Below are 15,078 nucleotides of genomic sequence, written 5' to 3' on the forward strand. Positions count from 1 at the left end.
TCCAAGCGATTTCTACAGGATTTATAACGTTCCCTTTAAAAGCCTTCAAAATCCTCCTCTTCGTCATCTGATCTCATAAGTAAGTCAATGAGATCTTGTGGTACATCTGTAAGGCAGTCATCGTATGGATCTTGTACCAATTCCGTATCAGATGATGTGGTCTCTTCTTCGGCATCCTCTTCACCTTCCCACAGATAGTCGTCCTCCATACCATCTAATGAATTCGATATGCCACACTTCTTGAAAGACTTTATGACTGTTTCTGCATCGATGTCGTTCCAGGCCTTTATGACAAAGTTGCACAAAACATCCAACTGTGGCGCACGCATGTTTCCTCCTTTTGTGAATGTTTTTTCACCGCTAACCATCCACTCATTCCACTGTTCTCGGATGCGATCTTTAAATGGCTTGTTTAGGCACACATCCAGTGGCTGCACCAACGATGTCAGTCCTCCAGGTATAACAGCAGCATCCGTTTTTAGTCTTGCCAGCCTTTGCTTGGTGCTGGGAGTTAAATGAGCCCTGAACATATCCCACACCAGTAGACTACGCCTTTGTAGAAGTCCACCTGGTCGCCTGCTCCATACGTTATCAAGCCATAGCTTTACCCCTTCTTCATCCATCCATCCTTTCTCATTCACATGCACAAAACAACCAACAGGAAACTTGAGTTTCGGCATTGTTTTTCTTTTAAAAATAACCATTGGCCTCAGTTTGCCACCATCAGCTGTGCATGCAAGTACCACAGTGAAACTGGACTTCTCATGTCCTGTTGTTTTTATTAAAATTGTCTTTTCGCCTTTTTGATGGACAGTTTTGTTGGCAATCATATCAAAATTCATCGGAGTTTCATCCATGTTTCCGATGCTACTTAGCGCATACACATGTTCATTGCGCAGCCTAATGACGTAGCGATGGAAGCTATGCATTTTGGCATCAAGATCCGCAGGTAATTTCTGGGCAATTTTTGTCTTTTGCCGCAATACCAGATTATGCCTTCCCAAGAATCTGGTACACCAGGACACAGTGGCCTTAAATCTGTGGCTGAGATCGGGATTGGATTTGGCCCACTGAAGTGCAACCAATCGGATTTTATTTCGGGTCACGACATACCCGCTTTGCCGATGCTCGGCCACTATGTCTGCTACATGCTTTTCCAGTTCTGGCCAATGTGGGGTGCCTCTTCTTAGTGCACACTTGCCCCTTGGCATACTCCGCAATGCTTGCTCATTTGCTCTCCAGGCCCGAACCATCTTCTCTGTCACTCCATATTGCTTAGCAGCAGCACAGTTATTATGTTCCGTGGCAAAAGCCACAACTTTGAGTTTGTAGCTGGCTTCATATTTCCTTCTCCTTGCCACTGCTGGAGCCTTGCTGAGTTCTAGACTGCCAGCCATTTGCTCTGGATGCGCTGCTGGAGCCTTGCCGGGTTCTTCGCTGTCTGCCATTTGCACGGAATGTGCTGCTGGAGCCTTGCCGGGTTCTTGACTGTCAGCCATTTGCACTCGATGTACGGTACTGGTGCTGTACAGTATGGACAGGTGCAGAGACTGTCTTCAACACCACACGTACGGTACGGCAAATACGCTATCTGGTCACGAGACTGCCTTTCCTCTTAGCAACAACCAGCCAATCACGGCAAGTGCTCTACTGCCTTCGGGAACATTCGGGAACATTGTACAGTCCCCTTTCTATGCCACGCCCATGCCAAGGGGAGAGGTGAGCGTGCCAAAACGTGCCAAACGTGCCAAACGTGTCAACACACTGGGCGCTGCCATCTTCGGCGCTGGCTGCCCATTACCATGTACCGTGTTTCGGACGTCCTGCTGCCTCGTCCTGCTGCCTCGTCTGCCTGGGGATGTGCAAGCGGTTGGAGGCGCGTGTACAGCGGCAGCGGCAGTCGAGGTAAGACTCATGGCGCCATGTGCTCGCTTGTGAAGCGGTTTGACACCTTCGAGTGAAGTCCTTGCTATGAAAAAAACGCTCGCTTTCGATACTTCATGGCGCGGGGCCTGGGTGTGGACGTTGCCAAGGTCGGTGGCTGTATTTTTTGACATAAGGTGTGTTGTTTCTTGTTATTTCCTATTGTGAAGCGGTCTGACACCTTCGAGTGAAGTCCTCGCTATGACAAAAACACGCTCGCTTTCGATACTTGCACAATTCATGGCGCGGGGCCTGGGTGTGGACGTTGCCAGGGTCGGTGGCTGTATTTTTGGACGTTGCCAGGGTCGGTGGCTGTATTTTTTAACATAAGGTGTGTTGTTTCTTGTTATTTCGTATTGTGAAGCGGTCTGACACCTTCGAGTGAAGTCCTCTCTATGAAAAAGCGCATAAAAAAATACCATAAAATTTTGTACCCGGCGTATAAGACGACCCCCGACTTTCCAGAAAATTTTAAGGGGTTAAAAGGTCGTCTTATACGCCGGAAAATACGGTAATTAAGTTTTATTCCCGATCGACGAAGGTGCGTTGATGGAGATATTCTGCCCAGTCCTTTTGTAACAATTTTAATTAATTGAAACAATAAATAAATTTATCATTCAGAGTGATCTAAACTACTTACTGTACGTAACAAGGCTTGTCCAGTGATTTGCTTGGGGGACAGGCTGCAGACCTCCTGTCTTGCCTTCGGTGAAACACTGAAACCTGTTTGTAGCCCTTGCCCTTCTCAGTATTTAAGGATCTGTCCTCCAATCACTGTGAGTCCCTGTAGGTACACAAGCCTTCATTAGAACTTGAATGAAGCTAAAGCTTTTGCTAAAGTCTCCACACCAGAGATTTTATTTTATTGACCTGTAAAGAGCTGCCTTGTGGCTGGAAGTCACTTTGTGGTAAAAATACGATGTGAGCTTTCTTCTAATTTAGAAGGCAGGGGGATCACGAAGGACATCAGTTTGGCCAAGCCAATGTCATGACCTTTTCAACCAGATAGAACGTGGGGGTGCTGGTAGCTTGCCATATTGATGCCAGAAGCAATACGAAGAAGCCTGAGGATTTCCACACTGCCCAGTCTGCTATGCATGCATAGATGTACAGAGATTATTCCAGGGTTACGGCTTTCTACAGAGGTATGCTTAAACCCTTGGGTTACCATCCCCTTGATGCACACTCTCCCCCACCCCTTTTCCTCAATATGTTACCACGGGTAAAAATTGAAATTCTTAAGATCCATGGTGGGCCCGCAACGTAGACCCTAGGTTTTCATGTTACAGTAAAAGGTGGACTAATCTGAGGGACTCATCTATTTAATCTGTATGTGATCTGGATTCTGGTACCTTCTCTGGGATACCTGAGGTTTTTCATTCCCCTTCCCCTGCTCAGGGTACAACACATACATTAGGAATATAGGGGAATCTTCTGGACTCACAGTCGCAACCTTGTCACTTTATGTGATGGATCGCCTGAGAGATGGAATAGCACATATGCGAGCTGAAAGGTAACATATGCATCTCTGAACATTGAAGTTGTTCCCTATCATTGTTATCTTTCACAGACTCATGAACTCTACATACGAATGGGAGCATGGAATCATTGCTGAGCTCTACAATACACGGGTGTCTCAGATTTGCATGGAATATTTGAGCTATTAACTTTTGCACATGCATCCACACAACAATGTTTGCTTCAGCCCTTGGAAATTTTTGTCAAGGAAACAGGGCTCTGACTTTTCACACCTCTCTCTTAAAAGAACGGGCGAGAGCCCCATTGGCAATGATGCAATGCTTTATAGTTGTGCTCTGCTTGAGTTAAGTTTTCTCACTAAAGTCCAAGACAAATCTTACAAAACATGTAATTCTTCCTTCTGTCAGCACAGTATCTAAGACCACTTAGCTCCAGAGTGAGAAAGATTGTGGGCCTTATTTATGAGGCCTTGCGTCACTTTTACGCAACCGGTGCGTCACTTTTTGTGATTGCGGTGTGTAGGCGGCTGCCTGACTTCACGAAAACTGCTACTGGGATTAAAACTGTAGTATATCATAACTGAGTGTGGGAAAGCGTGAGTTTTAATACTGTATTTTATGAAAAATTAATTTTAAACTGCTTACTTTGCACATTGCTCTGAGTCCTGTTTCCCACTTTGGCCCCCTCAGCTGATCGCTGTTTGTGTGGTGGGCGTGGCTAACACTAGGAGGGGTGTGACAAACCTCTCACAGGGCATTTCAGGACAAAGAGGGGGTGGAGCTGTCCTTCTGCCTGCCCCTCTACTTAATCTGATGTGCCAGCGTGCGCGCAGCGGACGCGGGCAAGGGCGCTCCAAAGACAAGCCCGTCTGCGCCCTTCCGCGACTAGCCACGCTGCCCGCTGCCAACCAGATTCACGAATAGTGCTGTCTAGAGCACAAATCCTTGAACTGAATTCAACAGCCTGCCCTAGGCCGACTTATCTTGACCACTGTTCATTGGTACATGAAACACACGATCTGGAATTAAATTGCAAGTCCTCCTCTTTTAAGTTTAATAAAGAGATCCTGGGAAGAAAGTGTAAAGTCATGGAAGAGGCCACACCCTCAGAGTGACGGATCAGCAGTAGGTCAACCATTAAAATCAAAAGCCTGTTTAATTAATGTAGATCTCTCCCTAAGCACGAAGATAACATCTGACTTCTGCTAGAATCAAACACCTGGGATCTTATTTTCCTAACGGAAACCTAGCTTAGAGAGAGCTCTAACCCTGACATTACAAGGGCCATCTCTTTAAGAGTACAAAATGGTTACGGAAAACCTGGAAGGTAATAGAATGGGGGGTGTACTTGCCGCGATCGTAAGAAATGATTGGGAGATATCACACAACAGAGTCGAACACACTGACATGATGGAAGCATTGTCCTTCAACATCTCAATCTTCCCTAATCTCACCATTGCGGGGAGGCTGATCTATAGGGCACCAGCATCTAAGCCCGCTGAATTATGGGAAATTTGCTACCAGATTGCTGATCTCTCAATAATTATACAAACTTTATAGTGCTAGGAGACTTTAATGTCCATATGGACAACGATCGATGTCCCATTGCCATCCAACTAGCAGAGACATTGACAAGTTTGAACCTTAAACAACTGATTCACAAGCCCACACATGTGGCTGGCCACACCTTGGACCTCATTTTTACTAATATCCGTACCCTAATAACTGAGGATCCAAATCCTCTTATATGGTCAGTCCACAGTCTTATTCCTCTCTATTTAATCAGCTCCACAAACCACATTATAGGACACCATGAAAAGAAATGAGAAGAAATTGGCGGAAAGTTACCCCCGAAGCACCAAGCCCGGTATTAACAAACACCGCTCTGTTACTGACAGGAGACTCAAATAATGATGCCGTAACCTTCAACCACTGGGTCACTTTGGCCCTAGACAAAATAGCCCCCATGAAAATAATGAAACAAGCCAGGAACAAACCCTCCTCTCCTTGGTTCACACCAGAACTCCAATCAGAAAAAAGCTGCTGCAAAAAGCTTTTGCGGTCTGGTGCCAAACCTATGACCTTGAGGCAAAAAACATATACAGAAAGGCAACAAAACAATTCCCATATTAAAACGCAATACTATCAGGGACCATATTGCCATATCAAATAAGATCAGCCGATAATTCCATTAGGGAAGTTTTTTAAATCACTCAAGGGTTTCTTAAACCAGAGACTATGAAAAGCAATATAGTCCCTTTGGGCACACTCTGTGAAGATCTCTCGGTCTTTTTTCATGAGAAGATCCAAGACATCTACGACACTTTTTCCGCGATGGAAAAATTAAGTACATCTCTGTCTCTCCCCACCCCAATGAAAACATGGTCCGAATTTAGCCCTCTTGACCTGGATACGTCCCTTGAGCAATTGAAAAAAACTAAATCCGGGTCTCCATTTGATCCGTGCCCGGCCAGGTTTTTTCAAAAGTTTAGCACCTCTGCTCAACCCTGCTTTCAATCAGCTCCGGAATACCTCTTTGGAATATGGCACCTATCCATCTATCTGGAAAATCGCCGTTGTTCAACCGATCCTCAAAAAGGAGAATGCAGATCCTACTTTACTAAATTTTTTTAGACCTATCTTTCTTCTGCCAGCACCTGCTAAAATTCTCGAAAAAGAGGCGCAGAAACAACTAAGTTTCTTGAATCCAATAAATTACTTCATGACTCCCAGTCTGGATTCAGAGCGGGATATAGTACAGAGACAGCACTACTAGAAGTAGCAGAAACTGTCCGGGAGACATTGGATAAGGGGCACCAAGCTATGCTGGTGCTATTGGACTTCTCGGCGGCATTCGACACTGTGTCGCACAAGTTCCTCCTAGGAAGGCTTAGACAGTTGGGAGTGACAGGGACCACCTTAGCTTGGTTTAGCTCCTTTCTAGAAGGCCGCTCCCAGAGAATTCGGTTACATCCTTATACTTCCAAGTCTTGTCTCTGATTTGTAGAGTGCCTCAGGGTTGGCTCTTAGCTCGACCCTTTTCAATGTCTACCTTGCCCCATTAACCCCTTTTGGTAAAGCAACACAGTGTCAATGTAATCTCATTTGCTGATGACATGCAGCTCGTGTTTTCTTTCCAAGATTCATTTGAAGCCGCTTTTTCAAACTTTAGGCAGTCTTTTGGACATCTCCGCATGGATGACAGCCAACTGGCTAAAGCGGAATACTGATAAAACAGAGGTACTGTTCTTCAATCAATCTCCCCCCCCCTCCCCATCACCTGACCTCTGGTGGCCCGTAGACCTCAACCCCCACCCCTTCCAGTTCCATGAGCAAGAAAACTGGGTTTTAAACTGGATACCACCTTGTTGTGCAAGACCCAGATAGGCCATGTTCCCTCGTCTTGCTGTTGGAAGATGAAGGCCCTACGGAGATTCCTGTACATCATACCCATGGACTGCAGAAAAACAATAGCCCATGCGTTGATTACATCGCAGCTTGACTTTGCAAAAAGTCTGTATTTTGGTCTGCCAGCATACTTATATAGGAAACTGCAAATTGTGCAGAACGCTGCTGCCAGGATTATTAGAAACATTCAGCTTAAGCACCATATTTCTCCACATCTGCGCAGCCTCTATTGGCTGCCCGTCAGAAGGAGAATAGAATTCAAAGCTCTGACCCTGACCTACAGGGCAATCAATGATATTGGTCCACAATATTTAAAGAAAAGAGTCTGCAAATACCATCATTCGTAGCGCCTTGACACCCCCCGCTTTTCAAAGTCCAGAATTCAAGGACGGTCCTTTTCTGTTAAAACAGCGACCTTGTGGAATTCCATGCATGAACACATCAGGAAAGCCACATCGGAATCAATCTTACGGAAGCCCTTGAAGACCTGGCTCTTCAATCGACCTCGGCACACTGAGGCTCAATATCTCCAACTCACCCTCACTTCCTTCTGTCTCCACTAGCGCCAGAACACCTCCGTTGGAGGGTAGCTGCGTACTTTAGAAGCTTAAATACATACATACATACAGAATATTCTGATTTCTGTGAGGAAAGCAAAATATCAAAGGAAGAATCCCTTACAGTAATTTCCTGCACCATTCTTATTACCGACCATTATAAATCAGATTAAACCTCAATAAACCTCCTGTAGTGTAGTTCCTAGTTTCCCACTAGGCCCTGCGCATTGGAATAACATAAACAGTAGTATCGACGTGGAACTGCTTATATTCCAGGCCTCCACTGACTATGCTAAACTTAATTAGGTTGTGTTACCAACTAGCTCAGAGGTCACTGGAAACTTTCTTCTCTGCATAGGAAGTGATCAGCTTCCTTGGCACAGACAAGAAGGGATTCAGTTTTCCAACAACCGTGCAACATGACAACTTTGCTCCTCAGATCAAGAGTCGATCTCTAGGGTCGTGTGAAACAATAGACATAGATTTCACTCAGTCAGTCTAGTGCAGTTTACTTTCACGGTATGTAGAGAATAGAGAGACGGGCGTGTATCAATAAAGGTTAACATTTATTGAACAGTCTTTCTTCTCGTACAAGAGAAATGAATTGCCACAATTGCAATAACTGTTATTATAAAAAGTACGTACAGTAAGATAAGAATAGCGAAATAGAACTGTAAAAGCATTGATATGGTTTCTTAGCCATACAATGGTTTAAAAGTAATAAAACATATATACAGTCATATATACATTAGGCTAACATACTCAACTGGTGCTTCTAACTAAGCCTACCCCAGTGTGCCTGACCTAAGCCTAACACGTGAGAAGGGGAGTAAGTAAGTAGCTTAAGTTAAGTTGGTTTTGCCAAGGTTTGTTTCAAGAATTCTCGTCTAAGGGTTTAGTCAACACCATACCTCTGAATAGAATGATGGAGGATTGGTATCTCCTTCAGGGGTCTCTCTCGATATCCCAGTCACCTGCGAGGGTAAACTGGAAGCGCCGGGACTGGATTTCTCTGCACGAGAAAGGCAGCGGCTTCTCTCAGCGCGTCGAGGAAGAAGGGGTGAAAGCGTCCGCGGGCAGCTGGGCTGGATGTCTTCGCAGAGGACGGCTGCACGGCTCCTCAAGCGTACTGTACCATAGTTCGCGCTGTAGCGGCGATAATGGTAATCAGTAGCTTCACCACCACAGGATAGCAGGCTGCAGCGACAGAGTGCTAGTTGTTACCAACACGGGGTCATGCAGGCAGCTGGCATCAGCAACAGGTTCGCTCGCTCATTGCTTAAGGCAACGTTGGTAATATTTATACCTGACAGGTGCCGGGTTTGACGCAAGTTTGCTGGACATAAGACGTCAATTAAAGATGTCACTAGGAAGTGGCAGTTATCAGTTGCTCATTAGAGTTCCATTACTAATCAAAACATAGCAAGCGGGGATTTCCAGGTTTGCCAAGTTTTTATCTTGTTGAAGAACTCGGAGTGTTATCTAGGAATATCAGATAGTGACTGCTGCTCTGTCATTGCACTAATTGGTCGCAAAGGAAGTAGCAGAGAGTCATGCTGGAATGTGGCTCTGTTCGTGTGAGGCCAGAGATGACTTTACAGAAAATCGCACTTGAACGGTTATGCCAATATAGGGAATAAATGGCTTTATAGCCGAATAGGGGCATAAGGTCACAGTATCGATCAGGAACCTAGATAAGCACGCAACACCCACTCCACGGGTTAATGTCCATCAAAATTACTAAAACTAAGCAATTAGATGCATGTGTAACATTGCCCACCCCAAAATACATAAATGCATTCGAAATAGGCGTACTTGTAATACATGGAATTTAGGTACTGTACGTTTTTTAAAGCATAGTAATCATTCAAAAATTATTGCATATGAAATCAATGAACGATTATGCAAAAAGAATTACACATGAAGTATCTCTGACAGAAGAAATGCGAGATAAATCATCACATAAAAATGCATTGTAATAACATGTGTGCTAGAGGCTGGTGTTATGTTGTTATGTCTCTAGATGTGTTTTAGAAATAGAAGTGTGAAGCTTCTGTTCTCTAAGAATAGTTTCTACGTTAAGCAAAGAATTGTTCGTGCCAAAAAGAAAAGGTCAATATTTGAAAAAAATTGTCCAATTCAAAGAAAATATATTTCCAAAGCTCCTGGCAGTTTTTGTTGATCAAAACTGAAGGCCGAATTCAGAGTTCATGGGAACGCTGTGTGTCGGAAAGCTTCTAAAAAGTTATTGTTTCTCTGTGGGTGAGAACATCGTATCAGACAGGCTCGCAAAGAATTGGTCTACAAAATCAGGTGATAGTTCAACCAAATTAGATAGCGCTGTAACTTGGCAGGTGTGAGAATGATTGCTGTCATCGAAGGCAGGACCAGCAATGCTCACAGAACGTTGTACCTGGATGATGTTGCTTTTGTCACTCGCTCCACTGTTACCACTTGGCTGTAGTACAGGAGTCTCCACGGGTGCACAGACATAATATCGACTCCAAAATATCGTTTGGACAGAATATCGAGTTTTAAATATCGTTTGGACAAAATATCGACTAGACAGAATATCGACAGCCAAAATATCGTTTTTAAGGTAAGTGAAGTAATATCGACTGTAAATAATATAGACAGTGAAAATATCCAAGTATATAATCTAGATAGTAAAAAATATAGTTTTTAAAATAATATTTAATTATTTATAGTGTTTTTATGTAATAATATGTGTGAAAAGTGTCATTTTATTTTATAATTATTTTTAATTAATGATTTTTTTAATTATTGTGTCATTTTATTATGTAGCGGGTTGTGGGTTTATAGGGGAATAGGGTGGGAAGTAATTTAATTATAATTAATTAAATATGTAAATTCATTAATTGGTAGTAATAATTAATTAATTGGTAATTAAATAATATATGTTAATTATTTAAAATTTAATTGGTAATTAATTTAATTTAATTGATTAATTTCTAATTATGTAAATTAAAATAATGTCTTTTCTGTAGCGGGTTGTGGGTTTATAGGGGAATAGGGTGGGAAGTAATTTAATTATAATTAATTAAATATGTAAATTTATTAATTGGTAGTAATAATTAATTAATTGGTAATTAAATAATATATGGTATTTAATTAAAATGTAATTGGTAATTAATTTATTTTAATAGATTAATTGTTAATTATGTTAAATTAAAGGGGTATTTTTAGGGTTCAGGGTCAGTTTTTAGTTTTTGGGTAAAGGGGTATTTTTAGGGTTCAGGGTCAGTTTTCAGTTTTTGGGTAAAGGGGTATTTTTAGGGTTCAGGGTCAGTTTTCAGTTTTTGGGTAAAGGGGTATTTTTAGGGTTCAGGGTCAGTTTTCAGTTTTTGGGTAAAGGGGTATTTTTAGGGTTCAGGGTCAGTTTTCAGTTTTTGGGTAAAGGGGTATTTTTAGGGTTCAGGGTCAGTTTTTAGTTTTTGGGTAAAGGGGTATTTTTAGGGTTCAGGGTCAGTTTTCAGTTCATGGGTAAAGGGGTATTTTTAGGGTTCAGGGTCAGTTTTCAGTTTTTGGGTAAAGGGGTATTTTTAGGGTTCAGGGTCAGTTTTCAGTTCATGGGTAAAGGGGTATTTTTAGGGTTCAGGGTCAGTTTTCAGTTCATGGGTAAAGGGGTATTTTTAGGGTTCAGGGTCAGTTTTCAGTTTTTGGGTAAAGGGGTATTTTTAGGGTTCAGGGTCAGTTTTCAGTTCATGGGTAAAGGGGTATTTTTAGGGTTCAGGGTCAGTTTTCAGTTTTTGGGTAAAGGGGTATTTTTAGGGTTCAGGGTCAGTTTTTAGTTTTTGGGTAAAGGGGTATTTTTAGGGTTCAGGGTCAGTTTTGGGTTTTTGGGTAAAGGGGTATTTTTAGGGTTCAGGGTCAACAAATAAGATTTAAAAAAATTATTTTTATTATTTTCATTTATTATTTAATTATTATAATTTAATTTAAGTCGTTTTAAGTATATTTTAGTAATTAAAATTTTATATTAATTTAATTTAACACTGTTTTTAATAAAGTCGATATTTTTTACATCTATATTTTTGTTAACGATATTTTTGACTCGATATTTTTGTACTTACCTGTTTGTAGATACAAACTCGATATTTTGACTGTCGATATTTTGTCCACGATATTTTGGCAAGTCGATATTTTGTCAGTCGATATTATTTCAGTGATCCGTCTCCACGAATGCCGTCATCAGGATTGGTAGCCGCTGGGGACAACACAATGCGTGAGCCGTTATTGGACTGAGCAAAGTATCGACGTCCATTGGTACTGCTGATGGAAGTGAAAGACAGATGTCCAACACGCATTCATCGCCGCAAAGCATACACCGTAGCACAGGTAAAATGCAATTTTGCCATATCGGTCTGAATGAAAGGAACCAGGTCATGTTTAGATCTCTCAGCCTGGCCAATCCGAGGACGTTAGTTATCCTGTCCCGGTAGCGCATTGCTAGGATTGTCTCTTCCATTCCCATGGGAGCTATGTCTGAGGCGAGGCTTGCCATAACGAAGCAGGAGGATCAAAAATAGAATCCCTGCAATGAGTCCCAAAAATAGTGGTATACCACCAAAAATGGAGTGCACAAAATTAGGAAAGATTCCCAAAATTGCCTGGAAGGGTGTTAGCAGTCCCGTAAAGACTGTCTTAAATATGCCTGGGATGCTTGTTGCACTAGACATGTTAAGGAGTTGGCTCAACATTTCTACGAAATGCACGGGGCAATTTGTTGATAAAAGGTCATGGACCTCAGTAGCCGTCCTTGTGACTAGAAGATCATACGTCTCTTTAGATGACGTTATAGGCACTGTTGTCTGTAAAAGCACAGATTTCATTTTGCTTAATGTATCAATTCGTATAGAATAGAGATTCAGACGAGGCCAGAGGGGAGTCACTATGTCTGGAGGCCCGCTCGGGAACAATGCTTGCATACAGCATTTGACCATGGCCGTTACTTGTACTAGATAACTCGTCCCTGGCGCGAGGCCACAACACCTGTGATCCGTTCTTAGAATGTAACTCCCGTTTGCGAGTTGCATAAAGAAGGGCTCTATCTGAGTTGCAGGTGTGACTAGCTGGTGGCATGAAAGGTTGTTTGAATTTCCATCACATGCTCCGTGTAAATTAATACCCTGACACAAAAGTATACCGCTTAGTGAATGTTTACAGTTCTCACCACTAAGAAATACATTTTTGTCGCTGTCACTATAGCAAGAATGAGTGTATGGTAATTTCCATATAGATTTTACATATCCCTTACCCAATTGTTCATACTGGCCAGCAGGTATGTATTCAAGGCACTTTTTAAATCGGAAAGTTGTTATCGGAATAGTGATAATTCCGTGTATTATCCATTCAATGACAGGACTCTCTGACATTGTCAATGGTAATCGCTCGAGTTTTTCGATGCTCAGGATTGTATAGTCTGCTCCTTTCTGTGCCAAACTGATCTGTTTATCAGTAAGGTTAAAACTGGAAAATAATGACGTTGTGTTTATCAAACGCCAAGGCACATAGCCTGAACAAAGATTTTGCAGCGTCCAGCCTAATTCTATAATAGAGCGTAATTGAGACTGGCCCTGTTGTAACATAAGCAAATCTCTGTCTATCACATCAAAGGCAGAGGATACAATGTTGTCCAACGAATATATTCTGGAAGACAGAGTCATTAACCCATTGTCTACCACAGAAAGTGATTTCTCCAAATTAATACGATCAATTTCTCGTATCTTTTCAGCAGTTTCAATTTGCTTTACTTTCCAAGCCTCGTTGTAAGCAGCATAGATGCTGGTCGCTATGAAACGCTTTTGACGCTGTTTGCGTGGTCCAAGAATGAAATCGCGCAAATCAGCACCATCTTTTAATAAAGACAAGTGTTGCTTAATTTCAGCCAGTGTGGATGTAGTTAGCCATTCTAGGCAGAGTTTCCCTACACTGTATGTTGTAATAATCCCTGGATGCTGTCTCTGGGAGTATCTTGGGTCTAATCTGGTCATTTTTAAACCCTGTGTTTTATTCAGGAATCTATCTTGACAGCTATTTGTGTCTGTAGGCCAGATTAACCATTTTTTCCAATCAGGATGTGTTCTGTTGAAATGTAAAATTTGTGACACGTCTAAATCAATATCTGTGGTTGTATTCTCAGGTATTGGCTTTGGTATAGACGGGTTTTAAGGTCTTTGATCTTAGCTAGGCCAAGACAAGATGTTTGGTGTACAGTGTCATTTAAAAATAACATTTGTTCAGGTATCATGCAGGTTCTAAATAGTGCTTCTATGCCTTGCACCTGCCAATCTTTTGTACCCCAAATTGTTTTCGTTTCAATATTATTTTTCCAATAATCAAAACCAAATGTCATCATTTTGTCATAAAATGCTTCTGAATATATCAATTTAGAATTTGTCAGCATTGTTTTCATTCCTGTTTTCTCTAACAGTTTATAATAAAACGTTTCTGCATTACTGGTGTTAAACCCTGAGAAGTATTTGAATTTCTCAAAAAATGCTTTAGAACTGCTTTTAGGTGGTGTAGAACAATGTTCCCATTGGTTATACATAAAAAAATTTCTAGGCTGTGCAGATTTATGCAAGTAATGATCCCCATAGTGGGTATAACAGAATAACTGCTCATAACTAGATGAACCTTGTAAATAATCATGATCTGTGAATCTAGCTGACATTACTAAATCAGACATCATGTCATTAATACTGTTAAAGTCCCAATCATCAGAGAATGTACTAGGTGTAACAAAGTCACTTAAGGAAACCTTCAGTTGATGAGGATACTTCAGGATTTCGACCGGACCATAGATCTCATAGTCTGTTTTCTCCCATACTACCCCACCAGGTATTGGAATTGCTGTGACATTTACTGTTGACAGTTCTCTTTTCTTCACGTGGGATGATCTGTGTGGTTTCAGGACTAGGTTGATGTTCTGACTTGCTGTGTCCATTGTAATATATTTTCCTTCAATGAATTTTCCCAAACACAGTACCATGATGAGCCAAAGCAGGAGGAAAAATATACCTAGACCGAACCAGAACTCTAGCCAAGGGGAAATAAGGTAGATTTCCTTCAGTTGATGAAAGAGTTCCGTTGCTTTTTCTTTCAAAGACTTTTTTGTTTCTGGCATCACTTCGGGCTCATTTTGATCTTCAGAGAAGTTGTCGAAGTTGATGAAATAACCAGAGGCAGTTCTATCAATTGATGGGATTGTTCTTTCAATCTGTCTCTCGGTAGCACTTTCTGATGCCACATTAGTGTAGACTGGTGTTGTTTCTTGACGAACTGTTTCAATCTGTGTTTCAAGAGGCACGAGTTCCATGGCTGTATTGCATAGTCCTTCATTGTGCACTGCAGGCTGATCGAATGTGATGAGTCTTTCAGTTTGAACCTCTTGTATTGTTGCAAGTTTGGGTATTCTGTTGTTTCTTGGGAGTCCACTGGGCCTACTGTTGATTATAGGCCACATGCTTGTGGTTTTACCAGATCGATGGACACGACTCTGTTCTCCTTTTTACCAGCAAGGGGCGGTAGCACAACTGATCTTGTTCCGGTGACTGCTAAGACAGGTACTGCTTTTCTGTAAGAAGGCCCAAATTCCTTCTTCACAGCGATCTTTTCTCTGACTAGATCCCCAATCTTTGGAATCCCGACAGGCCTTGCTGGGGCTGTTGCGGGTGGTGCCTCGTCAG

At 42.0% G+C, this 15,078-nt stretch overlaps 1 protein-coding gene across 1 annotated transcript in view; it reads right to left on the reverse strand.

Annotated features, from left to right (window-relative positions):
- SLC26A8 (solute carrier family 26 member 8) overlaps positions 1-15,078 on the reverse strand; it is a 3,386,895-nt gene that overhangs the window by 546,529 nt on the left and 2,825,288 nt on the right. The gene's annotated exons all lie outside the window — the stretch shown is intronic.

The sequence above is a fragment of the Lissotriton vulgaris genome, chromosome 5 (assembly GCF_964263255.1).
Source record: "Lissotriton vulgaris chromosome 5, aLisVul1.2, whole genome shotgun sequence".
In the NCBI taxonomy this organism is placed as follows: domain Eukaryota; kingdom Metazoa; phylum Chordata; class Amphibia; order Caudata; family Salamandridae; genus Lissotriton; species Lissotriton vulgaris.